The 15,020-nt window shown below is 43.4% G+C and overlaps 1 long non-coding RNA gene across 1 annotated transcript; it reads right to left on the bottom strand.

Moving 5' to 3' along the window:
• Positions 1-712: 712 nt before the first annotated feature.
• On the bottom strand, positions 713-2,007 carry LOC135376737 (uncharacterized). The gene is made up of 3 exons (XR_010417824.1): positions 1,846-2,007; positions 1,034-1,081; positions 713-964 (listed from the first exon to the last, which is right to left on the bottom strand). It is a non-coding gene; the product is annotated as an uncharacterized LOC135376737 (long non-coding RNA).
• Between the last annotated feature and the right edge of the window lie 13,013 nt (positions 2,008-15,020).

Genomic DNA, 15,020 nt, shown 5'->3' on the forward strand with positions numbered 1-15,020 from the left:
ATTTCATGCAGAATATGCACCCGTCGAGGCTGACCAAGGTTAGGTCAGGTGAAGGCTCTCCTGACCTAACCTTTGTCAGCCTTCACGGGTGCATATTCTACATCAGGCCCACACGCCAACTTTTGAAATAGATAAAAGGCACTCCTTACGTCATATATATATATATACGGGTATATACGTGAGATATACGGATGCATATTCCACATAAACTCAAACACTCCCCAACGTGTGAAATACCTAACAGGTTCTCCTGGCCTCCCCTTGGTCAGTCTCGACGGGCGCATATTCAACATGAACAGGCGCACACCCCAATTTGTGAAATAGGCACTCCTTACGTAACATTGTCAGTCTCGAGGGGTGCGCCGCGTCGCCAAGTGAGAACTGACCCTTACTACGCTCAGGATCATCGTTGTTCAGAATATGATACTGTCCTCTTTCCAGTAGATTTGTTCTTTCTCGAGATTTGCGCGCGCTTTTCCGTGACAATCTGGATGTATACGATAATCCCTAGAAAAACGCTCCACTCTTCTGTGAACCGATAAATGTATCGTTCGGAAAAATGGTCGATGGCGAGAGTGTTACGCAGTAAAGTTGGGTTTTCAGACTGCACGTGTGGTTATCGCTGCACGGCGTGCAGTTGTGCAGGCGCACGGGATCCCATGTAAATGCAGTTGTACAGGAAATCGAAAGAGAAATAAACGAACGCAATGTCTGCTGCTTAGTACAATTTATTGCCCTCAAAAGTTCCCGCCACCTATGACCATGTTAGTAAAAGAAAAGACCAGGGTCTCTTATTTCATATACGTGCAATTGATCGTTTCGTTGTTAAGGGTTGCCGGTCAGCCATGTTGTTCATCCACCGAGAGCGGAGCATTTGCTGCAACCGCTTGCCTTTGTGCAACGGCCCCCATTAGGGCAAGTGACACCCCCAATACAAAGGCAGGATGGACGTCAAGTTGACGACCTGCAAGAGGAAACGTCCTCACAATGATGGCTATACGGTAACATCGTTAATAATTCCAAAGGTCCTTACGTTCAAGCTCGTGTCCTTCAGGTGCCGCTTCACTGGCGACAGATACACCTTAAAAAGAAAGGGAAATTTTGAGTTTCTCGCACTCTCAAGTTCCCCCCAAACTTGGATCCCACCAGGTGAGCTGTTGCGTCACGCGCTTTCGACAGCTTGTTACGCGTCCTGCGCACCTGTTCACGTGACTACCTCATCTCTCTAAACGTGTTACCGAATGACGAGGACAGCCTTCGTGTAGAAAACTTTTTGCTGTCTTAGGGCGAAGGACATGTTCAAGGAAAAAGAAAAGGAAAAGATGGGGGGGGGGGGTGTATATGGGCGTTTTTCAGTCGGCTCGCCACAAGTTTCAACCTAACTAAAGCTGAATTATCCTGGAGCAATCCGCTAGGGGTAAAAGACGGGGACAAAAACCGAAGTTCGGAACCGCCAATGTTTCCAACACCGTGTGTTCTTTTCAGTGGTTTACCCAGAATTCCAAGCGTGGATGGGTGTTGGAAAAAGTGGGTGGGGGTACGTCATTATCATAGTTACGTTATCATAACATATCATCACTGACATGTATCTAAACCAGAAATCGTAAAGGCACCCCTGTAGGGGATACACAGGTCAAAAAGTTAGGGGGTGTCACTGAACATATGAGGGGTGTTAGGGGGGTGCAGGAGGTCTTGATAAATTACTGGTTCTTGTGCTTCCTAGGACATCTCCTCCGGCTATAGTAGAATAATTGTCAGTTGAAAACTACCGCAGCTCTCAAAATGGAGCTTTTGGTTTGATCAAACTTTCACAACATCCCATATTAGATCCCATATTAGTATTACCAAAGAGGAGGACGAAGACAACAGCGAAACGTAGAGGCGTCATTGTGTCCACGAAGAGATCGTTGAAACTTTCCTGGAGAAAGAGAATAAAAGAACTTGTTTGTTTGAAGTCCTCAGAAATAGTTTTGGTAGAAACCTCACTTCCTCCGATACAGCCATGTGTAGTTTCAACGAAAGTGAAAAATGATGAAAGAAATATTAAACACGTATGTGTTTGTCCTTCTATATATGTGTTCCAGCCTCAGAACATGAATTGTCTCGTGTGAAAAATGAGTTGCGAGTTTCGCATTTAAGGTTAGGCGTCTAAAACTTTGACATTGACGGGCTGAAAATACGCTTTTCGGCTGTTGTGCTTTTCTGACGATAAATGGATACTATTACAGGAGTCTTTTTTTTCCAACGCCCTCGATTTTCAGAGTCATCTTTGAGTCGAGATATTTTAAGGGAGGAACAGACCGACGTCTTATGATACCACAAATGTGGTATAGATAGAACTGTGCCAAAGGAGCCGTGGTTATGAAGTGATTATTGTTTGTTTATTGAATTAACATTACTATATACAAGGCTTAGGGATGGAATTATGGGTGTCATTAGCACATGCTAGTATTGACTCCCAGAGCTCATCCTCAATAACATTATAGTTCAGAGCCGCATACAAAGACACTGAAAAGCAGTGAAACAACATGGAAAGTATTACCCACATACTCTTACACTACAATCTTACAGCAAAATAATTAAGAAGATGACATAATGGTTGAGGTGATCACATAGCGACGTAAACTGCGCACAAAATGCTTGCCGTATTTTAAATGGGATGGCAACATATACCACAATCTGATACCATAGCTTTCTAGCATCCGGCTTCCATAAACACTGTTTGTTCGAAAAGGTTTGAAATAAGATGTTGTACGCTCCTCTTATTTCTAAGGCCCAAATACATTAGATATATTCAATTGCATTGCACCACATAATAGTCAACGCAAAGCACTGCAAACAGACAACCATGCTAGTCAAGTACAGGAAGTAATAAAGAGCGGTTATCTCTCAAGGAAGTGCTTACCTGTATAGAGAGGATATTTCAGATGTGTGTAGACTACAGAAACTGCCTGGCTTTTATAGGACACTCCATACAGGTGTACGTGCTTCTTTTGTCCTTCATAAATCTCTGTTCGTAAGCCCTTCCAGTAAGTTTTTAATGAGATTTCTGAAAAGTCTTCGACGAGAATTGACTTTCCAGTAAGTACCTTGTACATGGCATTTCCTTTGCAAGCACGCGTTCACAGCCACATGTGCACCTGGGATAACTAAAACAAAATTCGACGTCAACCGTAATTAAGATTATGGCCATGACCGAGATAGGGATTCAGATTATACAGAGCGTAGAAACTGTTGTGTGGTGAATGGATTCGCAGAATGCGCAATTAACACGTACACTGGGATGTATTTATTAGAACAAAAAAAAAAAGGAAGGATGACACACAGCCACGTGAACACAACATGTTACATTAGACAGAAAAAAAAGCACGCGTGTTGCTTACTACCTATTCCAAGGAGAAGAAGAAGTAGAAAGAAACGAGGATGACAAAGTGTAACTACGAAGCGACGCCGTGCACAACTATGTGATAACCTCATAACTGCTTGTTTCCTGTTGTTGTACTTTGCATTCCCCATTCAAATTAGGGAGAAGAAAGAAAGAAGGGTGTGAAAAGGGGGTAACTTCTATAGTTGACACCGACGTCAACATGGCGTCTAATAAAGGGTGCAAAAAGTGGTGGTAAATGAAATCATCATTTATCTAAATTACAACAGAAAGGCGTAGGCCCCCGTGACTGACGAATAAGAAGCGGGAAAACGTGCTACGCGTGGAAGTTCTGTTTTGAGAGTGAGGTAGCAGCAAGAACTTTACAACCTTTTAGTCACAACATATAGTGACAACCATTAACAGGTGTAACTGATCCACCCATTTTTCTAAGAGTGTAGGGAGAAAAATTAACGTCTCCTTGTGGTGCAACGACGAATAACATATCAACTTGGAACACGATGCTGGGATAATTTTAAATTGAGAGTTTATCGTTTGCAGGTTTGGGTCAAATGTGGGAGCATAATTGCGATGAGCGATCATGCAATGCTAGAGGAGAGGACAACGCGCTGTGGTGTTTGGCCTAAGAACAACTACTTTGGCGACACAATGCGTTTTGGTCAGATTCCTTCCCTGAAATCATGCAACTTTCTCAAGGGACTGCAACGCTAATACGGTGTATCTCCCTGAACACAGACAAAAGCTCACTGGACAAACGCTTACGCTCGTAACTTTCAAGGCGAACATAAGGTCGCCGTTTTACTTGCTTCTTGTTTTCCAGCTGCTTTATTTATTGCACTGGCCAATAATAAAAATATTTAAGACGGATCAATCCAAGCCTCTTACATATTTGACACGTTAGGGAGTGGGTCAGTTCATGTAGAATATGCACCCCTCGGGGTTGACTAACGTTAAGTCAGGAGAGCCTGCTATGCATTTCACATGTTGGGGAGTGTATCAGTTTATGTAGAATATGCACGCGTCGAGACTGACCAATGTTATGTTATGGGAGCCTTTTACGTATTTGATGCGTTGCGCACGGTCAGTTCATGTAGAATATGCACTTCTCGGGATTGACCAAGGTTAAGTCAGGAGAGCCCGTTATGTATTTCACATGTTGGGGACGTATCAGTTTATGTAGAATATGCACGCGTCGAGACTGACCAATGTTATGTTATGGGAGCCTTTTACGTATTTGATGCGTTGCGCACCGGTCAGTTCATGTAGAATATGCACTTCTCGGGATTGACCAAGGTTAAGTCAGGAGAGCCCGTTATGTATTTCACATGTTGGGGAGCGTATCAGTTTATGTAGAATATGCACGCGTCGAGACTGACCAATGTTATGTTATGGGAGCCTTTTACGTATTTGATGCGTTGCGCACCGGTCAGTTCATGTAGAATATGCACTTCTCGGGATTGACCAAGGTTAAGTCAGGAGAGCCCGTTATGTATTTCACATGTTGGGGACGTATCAGTTTATGTAGAATATGCACGCGTCGAGACTGACCAATGTTATGTTATGGGAGCCTTTTACGTATTTGATGCGTTGCGCACCGGTCAGTTCATGTAGAATATGCACTTCTCGGGATTGACCAAGGTTAAGTCAGGAGAGCCCGTTATGTATTTCACATGTTGGGGACGTATCAGTTTATGTAGAATATGCACGCGTCGAGACTGACCAATGTTATGTTATGGGAGCCTTTTACGTATTTGATGCGTTGCGCACCGGTCAGTTCATGTAGAATATGCACTTCTCGGGATTGACCAAGGTTAAGTCAGGAGAGCCCGTTATGTATTTCACATGTTGGGGACGTATCAGTTTATGTAGAATATGCACGCGTCGAGACTGACCAATGTTATGTTATGGGAGCCTTTTACGTATTTGATGCGTTGCGCACGGTCAGTTCATGTAGAATATGCACTTCTCGGGATTGACCAAGGTTAAGTCAGGAGAGCCCGTTATGTATTTCACATGTTGGGGAGCGTATCAGTTTATGTAGAATATGCACGCGTCGAGACTGACCAATGTTATGTTATGGGAGCCTTTTACGTATTTGATGCGTTGCGCACCGGTCAGTTCATGTAGAATATGCACTTCTCGGGATTGACCAAGGTTAAGTCAGGAGAGCCCGTTATGTATTTCACATGTTGGGGACGTATCAGTTTATGTAGAATATGCACGCGTCGAGACTGACCAATGTTATGTTATGGGAGCCTTTTACGTATTTGATGCGTTGCGCACCGGTCAGTTCATGTAGAATATGCACTTCTCGGGATTGACCAAGGTTAAGTCAGGAGAGCCCGTTATGTATTTCACATGTTGGGGACGTATCAGTTTATGTAGAATATGCACGCGTCGAGACTGACCAATGTTATGTTATGGGAGCCTTTTACGTATTTGATGCGTTGCGCACCGGTCAGTTCATGTAGAATATGCACTTCTCGGGATTGACCAAGGTTAAGTCAGGAGAGCCCGTTATGTATTTCACATGTTGGGGAACGTATCAGTTTATGTAGAATATGCACGCGTCGAGACTGACCAATGTTATGTTATGGGAGCCTTTTACGTATTTGATGCGTTGCGCACCGGTCAGTTCATGTAGAATATGCACTTCTCGGGATTGACCAAGGTTAAGTCAGGAGAGCCCGTTATGTATTTCACATGTTGGGGACGTATCAGTTTATGTAGAATATGCACGCGTCGAGACTGACCAATGTTATGTTATGGGAGCCTTTTACGTATTTGATGCGTTGCGCACCGGTCAGTTCATGTAGAATATGCACTTCTCGGGATTGACCAAGGTTAAGTCAGGAGAGCCCGTTATGTATTTCACATTTGGGGAACGTATCAGTTTATGTAGAATATGCACGCGTCGAGACTGACCAATGTTATGTTATGGGAGCCTTTTACGTATTTGATGCGTTGCGCACCGGTCAGTTCATGTAGAATATGCACTTCTCGGGATTGACCAAGGTTAAGTCAGGAGAGCCCGTTATGTATTTCACATGTTGGGGAACGTATCAGTTTATGTAGAATATGCACGCGTCGAGACTGACCAATGTTATGTTATGGGAGCCTTTTACGTATTTGATGCGTTGCGCACCGGTCAGTTCATGTAGAATATGCACTTCTCGGGATTGACCAAGGTTAAGTCAGGAGAGCCCGTTATGTATTTCACATGTTGGGGAACGTATCAGTTTATGTAGAATATGCACGCGTCGAGACTGACCAATGTTATGTTATGGGAGCCTTTTACGTATTTGATGCGTTGCGCACCGGTCAGTTCATGTAGAATATGCACTTCTCGGGATTGACCAAGGTTAAGTCAGGAGAGCCCGTTATGTATTTCACATGTTGGGGAGCGTATCAGTTTATGTAGAATATGCACGCGTCGAGACTGACCAATGTTATGTTATGGGAGCCTTTTACGTATTTGATGCGTTGCGCACCGGTCAGTTCATGTAGAATATGCACTTCTCGGGATTGACCAAGGTTAAGTCAGGAGAGCCCGTTATGTATTTCACATTGGGGAACGTATCAGTTTATGTAGAATATGCACGCGTCGAGACTGACCAATGTTATGTTATGGGAGCCTTTTACGTATTTGATGCGTTGCGCACCGGTCAGTTCATGTAGAATATGCACTTCTCGGGATTGACCAAGGTTAAGTCAGGAGAGCCCGTTATGTATTTCACATGTTGGGGAACGTATCAGTTTATGTAGAATATGCACGCGTCGAGACTGACCAATGTTATGTTATGGGAGCCTTTTACGTATTTGATGCGTTGCGCACCGGTCAGTTCATGTAGAATATGCACCTCGGGATTGACCAAGGTTAAGTCAGGAGAGCCCGTTATGTATTTCACATTGGGGAACGTATCAGTTTATGTAGAATATGCACGCGTCGAGACTGACCAATGTTATGTTATGGGAGCCTTTTACGTATTTGATGCGTTGCGCACGGTCAGTTCATGTAGAATATGCACTTCTCGGGATTGACCAAGGTTAAGTCAGGAGAGCCCGTTATGTATTTCACATGTTGGGGAACGTATCAGTTTATGTAGAATATGCACGCGTCGAGACTGACCAATGTTATGTTATGGGAGCCTTTTACGTATTTGATGCGTTGCGCACCGGTCAGTTCATGTAGAATATGCACTTCTCGGGATTGACCAAGGTTAAGTCAGGAGAGCCCGTTATGTATTTCACATTTGGGGACGTATCAGTTTATGTAGAATATGCACGCGTCGAGACTGACCAATGTTATGTTATGGGAGCCTTTTACGTATTTGATGCGTTGCGCACCGGTCAGTTCATGTAGAATATGCACTTCTCGGGATTGACCAAGGTTAAGTCAGGAGAGCCGTTATGTATTTCACATGTTGGGGACGTATCAGTTTATGTAGAATATGCACGCGTCGAGACTGACCAATGTTATGTTATGGGAGCCTTTTACGTATTTGATGCGTTGCGCACCGGTCAGTTCATGTAGAATATGCACTTCTCGGGATTGACCAAGGTTAAGTCAGGAGAGCCCGTTATGTATTTCACATGTTGGGGACGTATCAGTTTATGTAGAATATGCACGCGTCGAGACTGACCAATGTTATGTTATGGGAGCCTTTTACGTATTTGATCCGTAATTTATCCGTTTACGTATTTGATCCGTTATTTACGTAATTGAATTTAATCACATTGAACCTCACGGTTGCAAAATGCGCACGGTCTGTGTCGCTCTATCTTGTCAGCAGCAAAAACAAAATACTTTGACAATTTTTCGCAGAGCACAGAGGCAACGCTGTGTTATAGCTCCCTTTGCATTAATTTGTCATGCAAGTCTAAATGTGGTCAACATGTGACATGCTTTTAGACGTCTAACGGTAGACGTCTACTGCGAAACATCTCTGCCATGTCTCGTAGACCACCCCTTCTTAGACGTCTAAATAACAGTATAACGTTTTGGACAGCTTCTATACGTCTAAATTTATCCGTATCCCTAAAGTCTCCAGTTAGCCCATTTTTAGACTATACTAGCGCATGTGTTACAGGGTTGTACGTGGCATTCATTTCCCGGAACAGACCTTCAGTACGTGTTCGTTTAGCAACTGTGTAATCGCTGACAACAGATGGTGCGAATGCGACAGTAGCTTTCACTGTCATTTAGAGTGTACGATTATGTTGTTCCAGCCACAGAACATCAGTTCTCTCTTTTTAGAGTGTGTCAAGGCTGCGAGAGATTATATTTCCACAAACTAGTTGCTGGCCGAGAGCGTCCTTCACGAGAGGTGCGTTATTTCCTTGACAACCACGCGTTCACAACCACATGTGCACGCGAAATATAAAAACTAAAGCAAAATTCGACACCTACCGTAATTAAGATGACAAGGTTATGGACATGAACGAGACAGGGATTCAGATTATACAGAGCGTAGAAACCGTTGCGTGGTGCATGGATTCACAGAATACGCAATTAACACGTACGGGGGGATATATTTATTACAGAAGAAAAAGAAGAAGGATGAAACACAGCATGTTATATTAGAGGAGAGAGAGAAAAAAAGACGCGTGTTGCCTACTATTAGATAGGATACTACTAGATAACATATCAACGTGGAAGAAAATGCGGGGATAATTTTAATTCGGAGTTCATGGTTTTCGTTCGGGTCAAATGTAGGAGCATAACTGCGAATGAGTTATCATGTAAGCTAGAGGAGAGTACAACGAGCTGTGGTGTTTGGCCTAAGAACAACTATTTTGGCGACACAGTGCGTGTTGGTCAGATTCGTTCCGCGAAATCAGACAACTTTCTCAAGGGACTGCAGCCTCACATGGTGTATCTCCCTGGGCGCAGACAAAAGCTCACCGGAAAACGTTTACGCTCGTAACTTTGAAGGCGAACATAAGGTCACCGTTTCACTTGCTTCTTATTTTCCAGCTGCTTTATTTATTACATTGGCCACTAATAAAAATATTTATGACAGGTCAATCAAAGCCTCTTACATATTTGGGTAATTGCATTTTAAATTGACCAAGACGACATTTTTTGATTTCAGTGAAAAAAATATATGTTGTAAATGACCTTAAGTGAAGACGAAAGCAGGTTCCCGGAGCTTCCTACGATCAACCAGTGCACATATGGAGAGGGTGTAGGGTGGCGCCGTCTTCGCGTCGTAATTTTTTCTCGCGACTTTCCAGCCTTACTGATGCCACTTCATTCGCATCACAGCCCTCGTAGCTAGGACACGTAAAGTCTGGGCACTCTAGTATACGTACGGAGTACGTCCTGTACGGAGTGAAAACGGTGTCACTTTAAAGGGACGCTGAAGAAAAAATGCCGAAGTCAACAGATATGACAAAAATTGCACGTTTTGTAGCGCTCATTGCTCCTCGACGGCAAGTCACATATTCATAAATGAAGCATCGTTTTAATGTGCAATCTCTCCTCTATCGTTCAATATATAGAAAACTATTCTAACGCGTTTTGTTGCGGAAAGAAATGTCAGTAAAGTTAGGTGAGAGCAGAAAATTGCCGATGTTTGCTATGGCATACCTCAGCCCCTGCAATACTTATTCCGATAATTTGGTGGTTACTGAAAGGCCAACGTATCCCCTTAATCCAGCTGCGAAAATGTGTTGCACTATTTTAGTAGGGTGAACGCAGATAATTTTTTCTGCGCCAGGTCTCGCCGTGGCGGCCTTCACTCCGACTCCACTCTCGAGTGGCACGCCATCGCGCGTTTCCCATTTACAGGGCCTTCGATCTCCCGCCGATGACACTTAGTTGTGAACATGTCCACGTCGGCATTCTTATTTACGTGCAACCCTTTTTATATGCCGTTGCAGTGACTGTGAGTGGAGTACTGACTGACGTTATGCAGCTGAGTATAGCAACAACTTTTGAAACAGTTTTGCCAATGCTGCACATGGTGTGAATTTTTTAATGAAATTTAAATTTGGGAAGCGCTGCGAGTGGATGACTGCTGGAGGTGCCGTCTTTATTACAGCCACAAGAAGAAGTAACACATTGCATGGGTATCGCGCCTTTGTGCGATGGAAATTATCGTGACATCTATTTGTGGCATATATTAATAAAAAAGAATGAACGACGCGTTCTCACGACAAGGGTTCGCCTTGTCTAGCGTGGTGCAACCTTCCTCTTTATTGACCAAATCCTGTCTAAGTGACCTTAATGAGGGGCTCAGGGGATGCATATGCTACCTATGCAATGTAGCCGGACAGTTTTTTGTTACTTCTTTTTGCAGCTGTAATAAACCTCTGTAAACAGCTGTAATAAAGACGTAAACAGCTGTAATAAACAGCTCTAATAAAGACGGCACCTCCAGCAATGAGCCATTTGGTAGCACTTCCCTGTACAGAATTGTTTTTAAGCGCACACCCTGTGCAGTATTAACAAAACTGCTGCAAAAGTTGTTGTAATACTCGGCTACATATCGCGAGTCAGTACTCTCAGTTGCAGCGGCATAATAGGCAGACGCCATCTGTTGGTCTCGCAACGGCATATAAAAGGGTTGCACGTAAATAAGAATGCCGACGTGGACATGTCCACAACTAAGTGTCATCGGCGGGAGATCGAAGGCCCTGTGAAATGGGAAACGCGCGATGGCGTGCCACTCGTAGGTGGAGTCGGAGTGAAGGCCGCAACGGCGAGACCAGGGCACAGAGAAAAATTCGCTGCGTTCAGCCTATTAAAATAATGCAACATATTTTTGCAGCTGGATTTAGGGGATACGTTGGCCCTTGAGTAACCGCAAAATTATCGGAATAAGTATAACAGGCGTTGAGGTATGCCAAACCAAACATCAGCAATTTTCTGCTCTCACCTAACTTTACTGACATTTGTTTCAGCAACAAAACGCGTTAGAATGGTTTTCTATATATTGAACGATAGAGGAAAGATTGCACATTAAAAGCATGCTTCATTTATGAATATGTGACTTGCCGTCGAGGAGCAATGAGCGCTAGAAAACGTGCAGTTTTTGTCATATCTGCTGATTTTGGCATTTTTTCTTCAGCGTCCCTTTAAAGTGACACCGTTTTCACTCCGTAGAGGTATACTAGAGTGCCCAGAATTTACGTGTGCTAGCTATGAGGGCTGTGATGCGAATGAAGTGGCATCAGTAAGGCTGCAAAGTCGCGAGAAAAAATTACTTCGCGAAGACGGCGCCACCTTTCCCCTCTCCATCTGTGGACTGGTTGATCGTAGGAAGCTCCGGGTAACTGCTTTCGTCTTCACTTCAGGTCGTTTACAACATATTTTTTTTATTTTTTATTTATACTTCTAGCGTCTTGACGCCAAAGAAGGAGTGGGATTACATACACACGGAAAACATCTTGCTCCGTAGCAGCCGCGGATATACAGAAAATTAGATGAACCTCGAACACATGTATATACCTTATATCAAAACCATCTACACACGCATACAACCTTCACATAAGATTACAACAAACGTAGCAGCACACTCTACCTATAAATTTGCGATCGCCAGCATAAAACTCGACAAGGTGTCACACCGTACCATTTCTTCCGTCAGTCCGTTCCATGCCTGAATGGACAGCGGAAAGAAAGAGTACATAAGGCAGTTAGTCCTAGAAAATAATTGTTTAATGGATTTGCTATGTTTCGTTCGGTGGCTACCAGTTGTGTTAAATGTAATATAATCAGAAGGCCTAATACAGGTATGGTTATTTATTATGAGCCATAGTAGCTTAAGTCGCTGAATTCGAGTCCTTTGATACAATGGTGTCAGTCCCGCGAGGTGGAGTAATTGCGAGGGGGAGTCATAACGCTGAAATAAAAAAAATGTCATCGGTGGACCTTGGTCAATTTAAATTACCCAAATATGTAAGAGGCGTTGATTGACATGTCTTAAATTTTTATTAGTGGCCAGTGCAATAAATAAAGCAGCTGGAAAACAAGAAGCGAGTAAAACGGTGACCTTATGTTCGCCTTCAAAGTTACGAGCGTAAACGTTTGTCCGGTGAGCTTTTGTCTGCGCCCAGGGAGATACACCGTATGAGCGGTGCAGTACCTTGAGAAAGTTGTCTGATTTCAGGGAAAGAATCTGACCAACACGCACTGTGTCGCCAAAATAGTTGTTCTTAGGCCAAAACCACAGCACGTTGTCCTCTCCTCCAACATTACATGATAACTCATTGCAGTTATGCTCCTATATTTGACCCAAACCTGAAAACCATAAACTCCCAATTTGAGATTATCCCAGCTTTTTCTTCCAAGTTGATATGTTATCCCTCGTTGAACCAAAAAGGAGGCCGTTAATTTTTCTCCCTACACTCTTAGAAAAATGGGTGGAGCAGCTACACCTGTTAGAAGGTAATAGTTGTCACTATATGTTGTGACTAAAAGGTTGCAAAGTTCTAGCTGCTACCTCACTCTCAAAACAACTTCAACGCATAGCACGTTTTCCCGCTTCTGATTCGGTCCGCCACGGGGGCGTACGCCGTTTTGTAGTAATTTGGATAAATGATGATTTCATTTACCACCACTTTTTACAACCTTTATTAGACGCCATGTTGACGTCGGTGTCAACTATAGAAGTTACCCCCTTTTCACACCCTTCTTTCTTTCTTCTCCCTGATTTGAATGGGGAATGCATCGGAAAGTAAAACAACAGGAAACGAGAAACCGCAGTTATAAGTAGGGTTCGTGGTTTTCGGCATTTTCCGAAAAATGCCGGAAAACACCCCCCGAATGATTTTTTTCAGATTCGGAATATTCCGAAAAAATCCGAATTTCTCGTATCCTGACAACTGCCATTCCTGGAACCGCAAAGGGAAATCCCATTGGAATCTCCCTTTGTCGACTATTTCTCGAGCGTGGCATTATCTTCGGGCTGTACCCTTGTTTAGTTGTGCTTAAGCGCTTATAGGAGGATGACCTCAGCTCTGTTGTGCGGTCGGTAACCGCCTTTTGGCAGCACAAGTACTTAGTGACACACCTATCTTTAGTGAATTTACTATTCAGAACCTTTGTGGTCTCTTGTTGTCGGGTTAAAAGAGATCACGAGTGTACGTAGCTCCCGAACGGTTTCAATCCTGAACGAATTCAATCATCGCTGATCCCCTGCCCTAGCCTTCTAGTTCATTTTTGCGTTCTTTGTATTCCTCTATCTACTCCCCTCCAGTTACGACTTGGAGTGACCTTTCTTTCTGTTCCTGAGGCACTTCGAGGCACTTCACTGTACGAGGACTTATTCTTATTTGTTCTACGAGATGAATCTTGTATGGATGATATAAAGCGCGAGTTTTTCGAATATGCTGCATGCCCTGCCCCTCAGGTGGATATATCTCCTATTCAGTTTTGGACGACCCGTTCCAGCACATGGCCTTTGTTATCCCTGTTTCTAGCGCTAATGTTGAACGCGCGTTCTCTAAACTGTGTGTTATTTAATTGCAAGGAGCGAGCCGCTATGACAGATGCGAGCATGATGATGTACGCTTGCATCTATTACAACAAGAGTAGTCTCCTTGTTTGCTGGTTTGGCACAGGCAATAAAAGACATTGTTAATGAAACCGTTAATCGATTCACTTCTTTTCAGTTCGTTGTCACTTCGCGCGCAAAATAGGCTTTCCTTCATGCGAAATAAATAGATGCCCGTATTCGGGCATTTATTTTTTGGGCGGAATATAGATGCCGAAAAAATCCGATTTATAGTCCCCCATATAAATGCCGATAAACACCCCCCGAATTGGGTTGAAAATAAATGCCGAAAATCACAAACCCTAGTTATAAGGTTACCGCATAGTTTTGCACGGCGTCGCTTCGTATTTTACACTTTGCCATCCTTGTTTCTTTCTACTTCTTCTTCTTGGAATACGTAGTAAGGAAGACGCGTCTTTTTTTTCTGTCTAATATAACATGTTGTGATTCATGCTTCCTTTTTTTTTTCTTTGTTCTAATAAATACATCCCCCGTACATGTTTATTGCGTATTCTGTGAACCCATGCACCACGCAACATTTCTACGCGCTATATAATCTGAATCCCTGTCTCGTTCATGGCCATAACCTTGTAATTTTCATTACGATTGATGTCAAATGTTGTTTTAGCTTTTATATTCCACGTGCACATGTGGTTGTGAACGCGTGGTTGCAAAGGAAATAACGCACCTCGTGAGAGACGCTTTTGGCCTCCAACAGTTTGTGGAAATTTAATCTCTCGCAACCTTGACACTCTAAATGACAGTGAAAGCTAAGCTCTTGTCTACAGCTACAGCTACTGTCTCATTCGCAGCGTGCCTTGTCGGCGATTACACAGTAGCTACAATGAACACGTACTGAAGGTCTTTTCCGGGAAATGAATGCCATGTACAACCCACGTAACACATGCGCTAGTATACGTCTAAAAATGGGCTAACTGGAGACTCTAGGGATACGATAAATTTAGACGTCTTGAAGCTGTCCATAACGTTATACTGTTATTTAGACGTCTAAGAAGGGTGGGCTACGAGACATGGCAGAGATGTTGGCAGTAGACGTCTACCGTTAGACGTCTAAAAGCATGTCACATGTTGGCCACATTTAGCCTTGCATGACAAATTTATGCAAACGAGCA

Source organism: Ornithodoros turicata, unplaced genomic scaffold, assembly GCF_037126465.1.
Source record: "Ornithodoros turicata isolate Travis unplaced genomic scaffold, ASM3712646v1 ctg00001263.1, whole genome shotgun sequence".
Taxonomy (NCBI): Eukaryota; Metazoa; Arthropoda; class Arachnida; order Ixodida; family Argasidae; genus Ornithodoros; species Ornithodoros turicata.